The following is a 15,546-nucleotide window of genomic DNA, read 5'->3' as shown; positions in this document are numbered from 1 at the left end:
GCCTTCGGCTTGTTTTATTTGACCAGGTAAGGCCCACTGAGCTGTTATATAGCTTTTTTTCAGAAGTGACCTGGCCACAATTGATAGCCCATTGAGAAGTGGCTTCTCATCATGTGTATAGCAGCCAAATTCCTCTAAACGCATGTTGCTTTTAAATGTGGAGTGAAAAACTGGCGGACCCGGAGCAAAATCTACGCGACCACGGGGAGAGAGCCATGCAAACTCAAAATATGGAGGCATCAGGGTCGGGATCGAACCCACAACCTCCTGTATATCAGGCGAGGTAGTTGAAACATTCGGTGGCTGTTTCTCAATCCCCCAACCCCTGCCTCTGTCCACCCAGCAGGGTAAACGTGTACACCACAGTGATTCGTTTGGCGGGTCGTGTGCGTGGCGGGATAAAGTGTGAGTTACACCCGCCTCTTCCAAGATACCTAGGCATCGTGGAAGAGTAGGCCAAAAAATGCCCTCGCTCGACCTACCTTTAGTGGGAGGCCCTTTCGCCAGCAGTGGCATGAGTGAGCAATTGCAGGGCTGCCCCTTTACCTTTGGCCTCATTACGTACAATCCTGAGCCCTATCTCAGCTGTTGCTGTGACGGAGGGGCAGGTGTGTACGTGGGATAAGTGATACATTCCACACGTGTTTGCCAAGAGAGCTGCTGATCTCTGCTTTGCACGATCCCCGGGCTAACGGCCCACTCGGAACACAAACAAAATCGCCCACGGGAAGGCTGATCTCTGCTTTGCACGATCCCGGGGCTAACGGCCCACTCAGAACACAAACAAAATCGCCCACGGGAACGCTGATCTCTGCTTTGCATGAGCCCGGGCTAATGGCCGCGTAGAACACAAACAAAATCGCCCACGGGAAGACTCAACGCAACCGGTCGTGATGCCACAGGAATCCTGGTGGGGCTCTGCCGCCCTCCCTCCTCCAAAATGAACCGTCGTAGCCTCCGTGCCTCTCGTTCACAGACAGCCCCTCGTGGTGGCTGTGTAGTTCCTGAAGTTCAAGGTCAATGCCATTACCGTCACCGCACTTCACCACTGCTTCCTTCCTTCTGCCATATTCCACAGAAGATGCATGGCCGACACCTGACCCTCTCGTATTTGCTGTCATCTTCTCATCCCATTGTGATTGTGGATCTGGGTGCCCCCCCCCCATCTTAGGTGCTCCCCACCTCGACGACCAATTGCTGTGCTTCACAATCAACACCGTACACATCTCCACACGACCCTAGTTGTAGAACATGTCCGTGTATGGACATTGTCTTTGTCAATTTCACTGCAGGATGAATGCCTCTCCATGCCGTGCCTGGCACGAGTGTTGTTTGACCATACTTCGCCACGATGGTCAGCGGTAGTTGGTGAAGGATAGGAGCCCGGATCAGGCTGTGGGGCTTACATGGTGGGCATTGCAGTAAAATCCATTGTTGTACCGTACTCCAATGCCCCCACGACGTCTGTGCTCGTCATCTTCACCAAGGTGCACTGACCAGCGCGGTGAAGTAGGTCATTAAGCTTCCGTGAACCGGGGAGGGTTCCCCCCCCCCCCACAGGGTCCCCCCCCCCCATTCCCAGCAGTGGATTGACACGTGCACGTGTTAAGGGGTGGTGAGCGGCATTGGAGGAGGTGGTTGGTAGAGAGGGCTTGGATGGGCGCTCGGGGGGGGGGGGGCACCTGTGGTGGGAGATGGTTATCGCTGAGAGGAATGGAGCTGGCACGCCAAAGCCTGTGACACGCACGCACGCGCAGGTACACAAGCACTCGCGCATGCAAGCACACAAACACGCACGCACGCAAGCATGCACAACGACACGCAGAGCCCAGCTTATCTTAATTAACTGTAGGGACAGGTAGTGTTAAGACTCCAGCTGCCTGTCTCCGCAGTGCTGGTGATCACACACGCAGTTCCGGGTGCTCGTTTAACCTCGGGCAGTGGTTTCAAACATTTCCGGCCCCGCAACGCCGCTGTCAACCCTCGGAACATGTGCACGGACCGCTACGCACCAATGATTTTTTGGTTTTATGAAGAAATAAAATATGACTCTCCAGCGTAGTATCTGCAATGCTTCCGCAGACCACTTCCCGTGGCCTTGCCGTGGGACCGCAGGCTAGGAACCACTGCCCTAGTGGATGCCCAGGATGGGTTCAGGTGCCGCGTGATGTTGTGCCCGGCAAGGGGAATCGCAACACAGTGCGGCACGCTCTGCACCCCCACCCTCCGTATGCATACGTCTGCGCGTCTCGCTCGCACGTAGACAAACACCCCCCGTGTAGCCTTTACAATACTGTTGGGCCAAGTGCTGTTAGCAAGCACCGGTGAAGGCGGACACGGCGAACGCGAGTGGATGGGTTGTGACCAGTGCCACGCGAGGCCTCCTTTTTCTCCCCGGCGCTGATCTTGACACGTGTTTAGGTCGTGAGTCAAGCGCTGTAACCGCAGCAGTACCTGGCCGCATCAGAGTGTAGTGTAGTGAAATACGCGGCGCGCACAGTTGACCCAGGACAACCGGGGGCAAGCAGGTGCACGTGTGCAACATGGGGTTGCACCGCCACCTAATTGAGGGGCTAAGCGGGTCCACACCGGGTCGACCGGTTGTGCAAGCTGACACCGGAGGTGTTGCCAGGGAGACGGGAGATGAGGGTTGATTAATGGGCTGACAGGCGCCAGCCTGGCTAGCCTTAAAGAGAGACACGAGAGCTCTCGGATGATTGGCCGTAGGATATAAGGAGGTGTGTGAACGGAGCAGAGTTAGCTGTTGCTGGGGACAAGAGTGAAGACATCTCGCCGCTGCCGCTCTAGGCCGTCAACGGACCTCAACCCTGACGAGTCGCCGGGCGGGTGATGGTTGATCCCCCCGCCCAGGACAGACGAGTGAGTGGGTCTGAGGGAGTCTAGGCGAGGGCAGCGGTGGCGTGTGCGAAGCCTCTGTGTGTGAAGACGCTGAGTGCGACTAAGCTGTGTGCGGAGTGGCTGGGAGCGGAGCTGCCGAAGGCAGGATAGGTGAGGTGTCACGTAGAGACGAGTGGACGAAGTTAGGTCTAAGTTTTAGGAGTGCCTACAACTGGTGCAAGTGTAGTGAGTCCAGCTGAGTTGCAGACGTTATCTTAGGAGCAACACTATTTATTTACACAACAGTACGTAACACAACACGATCTACACTCGGGTCTCGAATGCCCATCTAGCCACGCTACGGCAGAACTAGACACGGTTCGCTATCCCGGCAAGGACCACGAGCTGGGTCCCGGACCACGTGGCTAGAGGCTTCTTCTCCCCGACGTGGATCTTCTTCACACCAGCAACACGAAGAACCCCGAGCTCCTCACGGGGCCCTCGTTACATGCCCCCGGGCTGGGGTTGGCTCCGCCCTTCGCCCCGCCCACCTTCCAGGTCTCTCGAGCTCCTTCTCGAAGGTTCTCGAGAGCTCCTTTGGACCACGTGACCGCCCCACGGCCCCCGTCCACCGGTGGCCCCCCTCCAATATCATCTGGTCACGTGACAGCAGGTCAACCAGCGTATCGTGCCCCAACGTAACCCCGGCTGGCTGACTCTCCCTCTCGCTCCCTCACCGGCAGCCCGCACCGCACACTGCTCGTGGTGCCTCCGCGCTACCCAGCGCTCACCCAAGCCCCGCTAGGGCTGGTGGTACTACATCCCGTAACCCGGGCTGCCCATAATGACAACACATTACCCGCCGTTGCTTCGCAAGCCCCGACACCACACAGTGACAAGCACAGTCACTACACTTGAATAGGTAAATGAAGTGTAAGCAGGTGACTTGTTACAATGTGTCCGTCTGGGTGAATTTACAAGACACTGCAAGAGTATTGCCAGAGATTACGTCAATGTTTGTGAAACGGGAGCCATCTACCCACGCTTATGACAGTCAACGGGCATTGGATCGTGTGTAAGTATCGCTTGTGGGAAATGACAAGTGCATTAATAAAGAGAGTGCAAATGATAAGCTTGGCTAATTGGGAAAATAAAATCGTACAACGGAGACAACAAAAAAACAACAACAATACAAACGAGACGGTGAAACGAGATGGATATAATACATCGTGGAATCGAATCGGAGTCCTGTTGCCACGACAATTCATCTGACCGCAGAGGAGGGTAACTCACGAACTGGCGGATCGTGAAACGTCGTCATCTTGAACCCTTGATTCATATCCAGCCGCCACTCCTCAGATTCCTGACTCACCTGACCGACAAGAAATCTGCGGAAGCCGAGCAGGTTTCTTTTTGGCACGAACATGCTTGCTGTTTCGATTCGGACGCTGTCTTTCTGACAGACCTGTTCTTCATCCGAGGACGGCTGCTTGCGTTGTGGCCGAAACGTCGTGAGAATTATTTTATTATGTTTTATTTTTATTATTTTATTATTTCCATTCTACGTGACTTTACCGAAAGAACCAAGAAGATGCTTGCTGTTCATTCTGAGAGAATTTAATTTACACTCTGTTTTTATAAAAATCCTGATGCCGGTACCCCGGGGTACAAAAGTAATACAAAATGGCCGAGGCAATTAAATATTTTATTTCTGGAACAAACTTTTTTCCAGGGGTGAACTTGACTCCGCGACTGGGGTACCAATCAATCCAAAATCCGTGCTACTCCGCGATGTCGAAACACGGCGAGGACGATTGCGCTGAAACCCTGAACGCTCGCACGACAGAGGTCGCAATCGGGTACCCGATACCCGTACCCGGCCGGGTACGGGTACCCGTTTGCGACCCTGGTGCGGCCGGGTACGGGTAAGGAATCAAAATCCGTTTGTGACCTCTGTCACACGCACCGTGGTGGTGCCTCGTGTACAGCTCGTCGAGATGAGTCGATTGCCGCATCGCCGACCATCACCAGACTAAAAATGACTGCATCACGGACATAAGGTTCATATGTAGTGACTGACTTGGAGACGTAACTTCTTGAAGGCAATTATTTAATTAAACACCGAGCACACTATTACACACACTCTCTGCTGTTACACAACACTCTGTCTCTCGCTTAAACGCAACTCTACTCTGGTTGCTAGCCTGCAACACAACGCTAGCCGTCTGACACTAACGGCGCTGAGCTAAGACAGCCAACTACCGTCTAGCAGCGTAATTATCAAGTGGATGACGACAGTGGCCAAGGCGACAGCGACGACAACGACGACGAGGGGATCCCACTCCAACGACGGCTCAGATCCCCCACCCGGGGTCTCCTTTTAACCTGTTAGCGTGGCCTCACTCCGCCTCGGCCACGCCACCCTTCTGAAAGCTACGAGCGGGGCTCTCGACGCGTCCCCTCCGTAACCTTTACCCTCGATCCCTCTCGGGTCTGTCACGTGGCCTGCTGTCAGTCAGGGCTGCTTCACTCTGCAGATCCCCTTCCCTGCCAGCAGCCAGCGCTATGCTGCTGAGAGACCAATTCTATGTCACTACATATATAGATATCTATATATATATTTATATATAAAAAAGCAGGTTCTGATTGTGTGCATGGTATGTCCTTGGCAACTTTTCTGGGCGTGATGACAGACGCCCGTAATCCAGCTACGAGCAGCTGTTGTTGGTGTATCGCACAAAGATGGAGCCGGTGTGTGTGTGTGTGAGATGCCCACCCCGCAGAGTAAACAGGTGGCACCTGTCGGATGCAGTGAAGAAAGTAGGCCTTTGACAGCCTGTATGTATAAGACAGGCTCAAGTTTCTTCACTGATAAAAGAGTTACTCACTGTAGGTTGCCAAACCACGGCTCCCGGGCAGTTCAAGTGCCGCTCCATGGAGACGCAGATAATTTTTATCTTTTCGCTACAACTTTACATGAATCGGGGAAAAAAAATCTGCAGAAGTATTCGTAGCCCGGCGCGCTCACCCCTCCCAGCGGAGCCAGACACGAGTACTCCCGGGGGGCGCTCACGCAGATTTCAAAATTCAAACCTCCACAACCGACCAAGTGCGGAGCTACCCGGTGGCATGACCACCATGTGTGTGTTGTCGCTAGCTTGGCCATGTGAAGGTTTGGGTATGTGGCTTGTAGGCTCGGGAAGTTTGGGCCACCGCTGTTATCGGTCATTCCCAGCAGGACTCTCCTGAAAAACGGTCTTGAGACTCGGTGAGTTTTTTCTTGCGTATATATAAAAAAAAGACTATTTGACCAAGTAAGGTCCACTAAGTGGTTTATCATGCGGAAATGTATAGGGGCTAAATACTCAATTATTATTAACGTGGAGGAAAAAGCCGAAGGACCCGGAGAAAAAGCCACGCCACCACGGGGAGAACATGCAAACTCCACCTATACAGGCATGAGGGTCAGGATCGAACCCACGACCACCTGTATACCAGGCGAGATAGTTAACATCTCGCCACAGTGGCGTATATAAGCCAATTCATAAGCTACGGTGTCTCCGCGTGCAAATGAGCACGTGCTTATATCCGTTGGTAACCCTGAGCCAGTGGTTCAAATGTCACATGTCTGTGTCGCCTATTAAAGCCAAACACAATGTAAGGTGCTTTATATTTTTTAACAAATGCACCGCGTACATTTTTTAAATGCAGATGTACAACCGGCTCACGCTTTATTTCATTTTTAATGTTCTGTTATGTGATTATTTCCATAAGAATAACATGCACTGCTGTAGAGCTAAAAACAAAACGATACACGTGAGAATAGGTGTGAGGTTCGCCTATAAATATTACAATTCGATCCGGCCATGTGGAACTTCCCAGTGTTTCCGTTTGGCTCTCCCTTTCGTATCTGATGGGAGGAGGGCTGGCTGTGCAGGTGTGCGGGTGGGCGTGTGTGTGTGCGCACGGGAAGAAAGTTGTGTGTTAAACTCTTAAATGCCAAGCGGTTAGTAAGTGCTCTGAGACACGCACGGATATGTTCCTACTTCAGTATTTATTTTCACTTGCCTTTTTTTTTACATCGCTCAAATGTCAAAGTGTCTCTCAGCCTCAGGCGAGTGTGGGGTGGCCCCTGAGCTAATGGGGGTGGGAATTCCACACTCTCTTCTGTGGGAACCACCGCCTCCATAGAACAACCACCTCGATCCAGCTGGCCACAACTTGGTCCTCATTGTTTTCTCAACCCCAGAGAGATGATGAGTTGTGTCATCGGCCAATCGAGATTTGATTTAAAACACACGACCTTCTGAATGTTGAGTGGAGCATTATTTGACAGTCACCCGGCAAAGATGTTGTGTACATGCACAGCAGCTCCTAAGTCCACTGCTGGATGAAGGCCTTTCCAAGTTCTGCGGGTCATGGGTTTAATTTGACCGTACTTCACCATGCTGGTCACTGAGTTGGTGACGACTGGGAACCGAGATGTTTGCTCACAGTCTGACACCTGTTATGCATGATTGTCACCCATCCAAGCACTATCCAGGCTCATGCCTGCTTACCTTGCAAGATATCCAGTGACCAGTTGCATAAAATGCCTTAATTGAATATCTCCATTGATTGACATTAATGTTTAAACTAATTAGGGAATTTTATACTTAAGTGCTTTCATGCCACTGACCCCAGATTCATATTTGTCTGTACAACCGAGCCAACCCAGATTAAATTCACAGCGATGCACCACCAAAACAAGAATTACTCTCGACTGAATCGGGAAGAGGCGGTTGTGACGGGTGGGACACGTGTGCAGGATGGAGGAGGGTAGGTTCCCGAGACGGAAATTAGGAGTGGCACCCAGAGTTCAAGACCAAGAGGACCACCTAAAGCCAGGTTGTGGGTGGGTGGTGGTGATGAAAATATGAGAGCGGTCCTGCACAGCCGTTGTGGGATCCATCAGAAAGAAGGTTCTTTGCTGTGGTGGCTTCAATACCACGGTGACGATATGTTACCGATCTCAGGGGGTCGTGGGTTCGATCGCAACCCTGACGCCTGCATATTTGGAGTTTGCGTGTCTCTCTCCCCGTGGTCACGTGGATTTTTCTCCAGGTCCTCCAGGTATTCCCTCCACATTTAGAATCACCACGAATTTAGAGCTTTCGGCTGCTAGAAATGTCCGCGTAATAAGCAACTTCATTGAGCTATCATTTGTGATAGCCAGGTCGTTTCTGAAAAAGAGCTACATAGCTCACGGGGCCTTACCTGGTCAAATAAAACTAGTTTAGTTTAGGTTGCCAAAATCAATTGGTCTTGAGCCAAGTCACCATATTTGCTGTTTCTAATTCCAGTAGAGCTTTAAACTTTCTCCCATCTGACTTCTCTTGTCAAGGTTCCCCTGCCTCATGAGCAATGCCACGTGTGTCTGACCGTGACCTACACGCACGGCCACGCAGGTCTCCATTCGCCCAGTTACGGGAAGGAAGCCGGTCTTGTTGGAGGAAGCGAAGCATTCGCAGGCACCTGTTTGCTGCCTGGTGTTTTTCATTTATTTTTATTGATGCCTGAGCAGCACAGAAATGTGACCTGACACCGATCTGATCAGATCTCGGAAATCCTTGCGGGATTGAGCCCTGAATAGTGTTTGCATTGCCGACCACCATTCACAGTTGTTATAGGCTGCTGCTGCGGGGTCACGCAGAGGGCATCAGAGGGCAGTGCAGCGACATATTTTGCTACACTGCACTGTGGCTATGCTCCCTGCCTTCATAAACCCACACTAACCAGCGTGGTCCACCACAGTCAAATGACCCCCACGACTCTCGCACAGCCTTCATGCAGCAGTGGATTGACAAACTGGCCGTACATATGAACCTTATGGCGGGACCCCGAATAAACGGAAGTCAAAATCGTAATTAATTTATTTTTGGCGACTCCGTCCCACTGCGCACCTGGCGCGGATCATTGTGTTGTCATGTCGTCCAAGCGCAGCGGCGAGGACGAATGCGCCGAAGAAACAAAACGTTGACTTTGCAGGTGCCATGGGCGGACTGAGATGACCGGCAGATGCACCTTCTGTGCCCCCTCGTGTGTCAACTTGCTTCGTTTTAATTTTGACTTAAAACTTTCGCGACTGCAGGAATTCATATTCTTTTTGGGTCTTTCGGTAAAGTCACGTAGATAGGTTCAAAGAAAATGTAAAAAAAAATAACAAAAAACTACGACGTTTCGATCGCAACACAAGGGTTCGTCATCAGGAAGAGGGGGTTAGCTTCTAAAGGTAAACGGTGTGAGAATTGTTTTATTATGTTTTATTTTTATTATTTTATTACTTCCCTTCTACGTGACTTTACCGAAAGAACCAAGAAGATGTTTATAAAGGTTTGAAATGAACCTATCTACATGACTTTAACGAAAGACCCAAAGAATACGAAAACAAAATTTTGATCAGCGCATCGTGTAGAGCTCGTCGAGAGGAATAGATTGCCATATCGTTCGCCTTCAACAGACATAAAATGACGTCGCAACGCAGTTTATGCGAGAGCCGCGCCTTATGGGACCTGCCATAAGGTTCATATGTGTCTTGTGTACGTGGTGGAGGCATGGCCTTTATGTATGTATGGTGAACTTATTTTGCACCATACGTAGCCAACCGTGCTCATCGGAGGCCTAGCAATAGCGCGTTGGCCACTTGTTGTAGTGGTTTGAAACCAGTGGCTGCCCTGGTTAATACTGCGGGTGTACTAACCGTAATAATACTACTGTGTGCCATCTGCTATGCAGTGGAAGTTAAATATCCCGTTATGTCTTATTGGTTCTTTCGGTAAAGTCACGTAGAATTGAATGACTCTGTCTCCTCGACAGACCTGTTCTCCACCTGAGGACGGCTGCTTGTGTTGTGGCCGAAACGTCGTGAGAATTATTTTATTATGTTTTATTTGTATTATTTTATTATTTCAATTCTACGTGATTTTACCGAAAGAACCAAGAAGATGAATCCCTGCAGTCATGAAAGCTTTAAATCGAAATTTATCCCGTTATGTCGTTCACAATTGGGATTATACACAAAGCAAGAATCGCCCCCGACTCTTAGGCTAATGCCCCAGGTGATTCTTGAAATTGAGACACATCCTGGTCTCATAGGGTTATAACCTATCGGGTTCTGGTCTCGGCAAGGAGCATATATCATCATGCGAACTCCGATCATCCTCGCAGCGGCTTTTGGCAGCCATCCAACAGAGACGGTCACTGCATCGCTCGCTTCCAGAAGCGATGTCGCAGCCGTCTGGAACGCTCCTCCGTCCAATATTGCGGAGGCCACTAGAGCTGTCTACTTTTAAATCCAGGTTGAAAACTAATTTCTCTCTAACTACTTTTTTGTATTTTGTTTGTTGTCCTTCCCCCGCACCTCTGATTTGCACGGTTGGCTACGTACGGCGCGAAAGAAGTTCAACATACAATGAATCCACTTCAGGCACAAATCCTCGATTATTTTGCCTTCTCGCTCTTGAGGGTGCCATCGTCCGTCACGTTTGCGTCAGTCGTACATGGCGGAGTACCCCCTGGAACCGTGCTTTGTGCCCGCTTTGTTTAAACGGGGCAATCAAAATACCGCGGCGGCGCCCTCCCACCCCATCGCCCTCAGCTACCGCCACCACTACCAGCAGCAGCACCAGGCTCTCACTAAAGACAAAAACAAAAAACCCCCGTATAGCCTTAACAGACTGTTGGGGCAAGTGCTGTTAGCGAGCACCTATGAAGGCCGGAACGGCACACGAGGGGGTGGGTGGCCAGCACCACGCCTGGCCGCCTTTGTCTCCCTAGTGGCGATGTTTTTACACATGGCACTAGGTACTCAATTGAGGCTGAGTCGACCTAGGGGAGGAGGCTCAGGACCGGTTCAGATTAATCGTCACTGGTGTTTGCCATGAGCAGGCATTGAACTCGGGTCGGCGGGTTCGTAGCGTAGCGCACTAACCGCTACACTGCCGCCCTACCACCCCATCACCCTCAGCTCCCGCCACCACTACCAGCAGCAGCAGCAGCAGGCTCTCGGCACACACACGCACGCGCGCACGCGCGCACTCGCACACACTCCCCGCACAATGCCACGGTTCACGTCCTTGCAGATTACTGTCATTGTTGCCTCTATTTTTAATGTGCAACGATCTGTGGCTTCAACAATCACACGCATCGGGGGAATTGATTTGGAACCAGTGGCACGTTCTTTTATTGTTGAAAAGTCCTTTGTAGATTTTTTTTTCTTCCAACCTGCTCACGCGTGTGTGTGTGTAATGTGGGCTTGAGGGCAGGTGGAGGTTGTGTGGTTGCCACGGTGGCGAGATGTTAACTGCCTCGCCTGGTATACAGGAGGTTGTGGGTTCGATTCCGACCCCGATGCCTGTTTACTTGGAGTTTGCGTGTTCTTCCGGTGATTGCGTGGATTTTTCTCTGGGTTGAGATTATTTAGCTGCTATCAATGTCCACGTGATAAGCCACTTCGTTGAGCTATCAATTGTGGCCAGGTCGCTTCTGAAAAAGAGCTATACAGTAGCTCAATGGGCCTTACCTGGTAAAATAAAAATTGTCAAAAAAATGTTGTGAGAGAGATGATAAGAGGGTAAAAAGAGGCAGAATTGAGTGGAGAGAGGCATAGAGACAATATGAACAAAATAAATGTATGGGAATTGAAAGAATTTGAGAATTGCACTGGATAGATAATGACTGCTGCCGGTGGTGGTGGTGATGATGATGACAATGAGATTTGAACGTTAGGAGAGGGTGGATGTTGAGTGAGAGAAGAAGGAAGGATAAGATGTCACCGAGGTTGAAAACAAACACGAGATGTTTATGTTTAGAGAAAGTTGTGTCATTATCACGAGTCATCACCTCCAGTCATCACCTTGTCATCATCTTCCAAACACTGGTCAGGGCGCTTGTCTCACAGTCGGAGGTCACGAGTTAAAAATCATAGTGAGAATTCCGCTCAGATCATCGGCATCATCATCATCTCTCGGGAGCTGATGAAAATTATTTGCTAAGCTAAATGCGGTTGTGCGAGCTCCTTCCGTATGTAAAAAAATTAAATTAATACAAATAAAATAAAAATAAAATAAAAATCACGACGTTTACTTTTATTAATTTTAATTTTTTACCTACGTGACTTTACCGAAAAAAACCCTAAGAATATGAATCCTTGCAGTCACGAAAGCTTCAAATCTAGAATCCTTCCGTATTAGTGTGGAATTTTCACAATCATCTCTGCTGCAAATGTAGATCAGCGACGACACCAATCCTCTTTGGAATAGAGACTGAATTTGAGCCGTTTTTGTCCTGACAGTTTATGGGGGTCCACATATATGATGTCTTAAAGTGTGTCGAATTGATCATTGGATAACCCACATGTGTTATAGTTTCATGCGGGTCCGGGCTTGAGAGATCGCTTTTGGTTTCAACCGATGTTTCATCTGGCTGAGCACTTCAGTGTGGGTGTGTGTTTCATTGGGACACGTTGAAGCTACAAGTCGCTTACCCCCGTCCTGCAATGCAGCTTGAAGCATCCTCCACATACAAATGGACAGGAGGTGCTTTGTCAGTTGCTCGTTTCACTAAAAGGCAGGAGAGGGTAATTCGTTTGGAAATCTCATAAGATACGGCAAGGAAGCGTTGTAGGTGTATTCACGAAGTACGAGATTGCGATGGATGGGGACGCACGTGTGCAGGATGGATGTGGCCAGGTGTACATCACGAGGTCGCGTTTATTTGCACAAACAACCACAATCCCTTGCTGGACTTGTCAAGGAGCATGGCCCGCCGCGCCAACTCTGGTCACCCTCGCATCGGCTTTGAGCCGACCACCCAACAACGACGGCCATGGCATCGCGTGCTCTTAGCTGCGCCTCTGCAACTGTCAGATGTTTTTTTGTTCATGTTTTGGTTTTTTGTTTGTTGCGGTTGCACCCGATTCAAGAGCCGAATGGCTCACAGGGCTATACCTAATACATGAATTTGAACTTGACACTCTTCCTTCCTGACATTCGAAGCCCACTGGAACTTTCAAATCTCAATTGATTTGAAAGTGCAAACAGATCGCTCTAACACGTACACAAGTAAAACAAAACCGTCCGCATCCTACCAAGCAAAGCCCACTGAAGTCTTAACTTATTTTTTAGAAGGTGAAAATAAAAAAAATGAAAGATAAGAATAAAAATAGAAATAACTAAAATAAATCACGACGTTTCGGGCGCAACACAAGCGTCCGTCATCAGGTGGGACAACCACAGCGAAAACAGTTGCTGAAGTATGCTTCAAAGAGATGACTCTGACAAGGGATTATATAGCTGACTTTACCGAAAGAACCAAAGAGTATGGATCCTTGCAGTCACGAAAACTTCAAATCTAGAATTGACCTCATCATGCTAACGATCCTGGCAGGTTGTGTGTATGTTGTTGAACTTCTGTCACACCGTACGTAGCTAACTGTGCTCATCGGAGGTGTGGGCAAAGAACAACAAACTCAACACAAAACACAGTTTTAATTAAATGAGTATTACATTTAAAAGTGCATCGCTCCCGTGGCTTCCTAATATCGGAAGGAAGAGCGTTCCAGACGGCCGCTGAAGCGCACCTGAAAGCGCCACGATGCGGTGGCCGTCTTTGTTCGCTGCTGCGAGGATGACCGGAGTTGGAACAGAGTGTAACAGCGCAGTGGTGACCGGCTTATATTTTTCGTGACCTTAAAGCGCTTCTGAAAATATGCACAGAGTTTTTATTTTCAGTACCATCTAAAAAAATAGAAAAATCTTTATCTTTGGCCAAAATTCAAAATACCAGCGTGCACGCCAGAGCGATAGTTCTGCCTGCGTGCGTGCTTGTGTGTGCATGCTTGTGTGTGCGTGCTTGTGTGTGCATGCTTGTGTGTGCGTGCGTGCTTGTGTGTGCGTGCGTGCTTGTGTGTGCATGCTTGTGTGTGCATGCTTGTGTGTGTGTGTGTGCGTGTGTGTGCGTGTGTGTGTGTGTGTGCGTGCGTGTGCGTGTGTGTGTGCGTGTGTGTGTGCATGCTTGTGTGTGTGTGTATGCGTGCGTGTGTGTGTGTGCGTGCGTGAGTGTGTGTGTGTGCGTGCGTGTGTGTGTGTGTGTGTGCGTGTGTGTGTGCATGCTTGTGTGTGTGTGCGTGTGTGTGTGTGTGTACGTGTGTGTGCGTGTGCGTGCGTGTGTGTGTGTGCTTGCGTGTGTGTGTGTGCGTGTGTGCTTGTGAGTGTGTGCGTGCGTGTTTGCATGTGTGTGTGCGTGTGTGCTTGCGTGTGTGTGCGTGCGTGTGTGTGTGTGTGTGCGTGTGTGCGTGTGTGTGTGCGTGTGTGCTTGTGTGTGTGTGTGTGCTTGTGTGTGTGTGCGTGTGTGTGCGTGTGTGCGTGCTTGTGTGCGCGTGTGTGTGTGTGTGTGCGTGTGTGTGTGCGTGCTTGTGTGCGCGTGTGCGTGCGTGTGTGCGTGTGTGTGTGCGTGTGTGTGTGTGCGTGCGTGTGTGTGTGCGTGCGTGTGTGTGTGCGTGTGTGTGTGTGTGTGTGCGTGTGTGTGTGTGCGTGTGTGTGTGCGCGTGCGCGGAGAAGATCCAGGAACACCCAGTGTTGTTATGGTCACTACAAAGACAAAGATCCCCCGTGTAGCCTTAACAGACTGTTGTGGCAAGTGCTGTTAGCGAGCACCTAATGAAGGACGGCGATGTTTACCGTACCAGGTACTCATTTGAGGCTGAGTCGACCTAGGGGGAGGCCCAGTACCGATCGTCAAGCTTGAGTCGCCGGGTTCTTAGCGCAGCACGCTGACCGCTGCCCACACATCGTCACAGTCTAAGACAGGGTGGAGATCACGGGTCCAGACAAGGCCTGTGACCTTGTTTCATATGGCCCACGGCTACACGAGGCCTACGACTTGGACACAGCTCACAAACGATATTTATCCATCTCCACAAGCATCTTAGCCGCACTAATCGGGTACTAGAGGATAAAAAAAATGTACCTGGCGATACTAACTGTTGATATGATGCTGAATGTCAAAATTGTCTATTAGAAGGACCATGCTGCTGATCATGTACGAAAAATACTTTAATTTCTAATGTATAGTTCTCAGATATGTGAAGGAGGCATATTGTTCACTTCTTTATTTCACGGATAATTCTTAGCACGCTCGTTCTCCTGCTGTCTCGCCTGGTATGCAGGAGGTCATGGGTTCGATCTCGACCCTGATGCCTGTATATTTATAGTTTGCGTATCTCTCTCCGCGTAGATTTTTCTCTGGATCCTCCGTTTTTTCACTTCACATTTATAATCAACATCACGCATCTTGAGTATTTGGCTGCGATAAAATTTCGACGTGATAAGCCACTTCGTTTATCTTTCATTTGTGGCCAGGTCGCTTCTTAAAAAGAGCTATATAGCTCAGTGGGCCTTACCTGGTCAAATAAAAAATAGTTTAAATACAGTGGTATCTCGGTATACGTCGTTAATTCGTTCCAGAAGGTAGGGCTCATACCGAAAATGACGTACATACCAAACGAATTTTTCCCAAAATAAATAAAGGGAAAGGAAATAATCCGTTCCAGAGTATAAGAAGTGATATTTGATATGGCATATTATACATTAATGGGGTTGTATAAAATAACTTAGACACTACTTATTGCTAAAATGCATTCATAAATTAAAATAAATGCATAAATAAGTT

At 49.6% G+C, this 15,546-nt stretch overlaps 1 protein-coding gene across 2 annotated transcripts in view; it reads left to right on the top strand.

Moving 5' to 3' along the window:
• The window catches only part of TTLL5 (tubulin tyrosine ligase like 5), a 90,968-nt gene that overhangs the window by 67,280 nt on the left and 8,142 nt on the right, over positions 1–15,546 (top strand). The window lies entirely within an intron of this gene.

Source organism: Lampetra fluviatilis, chromosome 30 (genome assembly GCF_964198595.1).
Source record: "Lampetra fluviatilis chromosome 30, kcLamFluv1.1, whole genome shotgun sequence".
Lineage (NCBI taxonomy): Eukaryota > Metazoa > Chordata > Hyperoartia > Petromyzontiformes > Petromyzontidae > Lampetra > Lampetra fluviatilis.
This window is presented reverse-complemented; position numbering and strand designations above follow the sequence as displayed.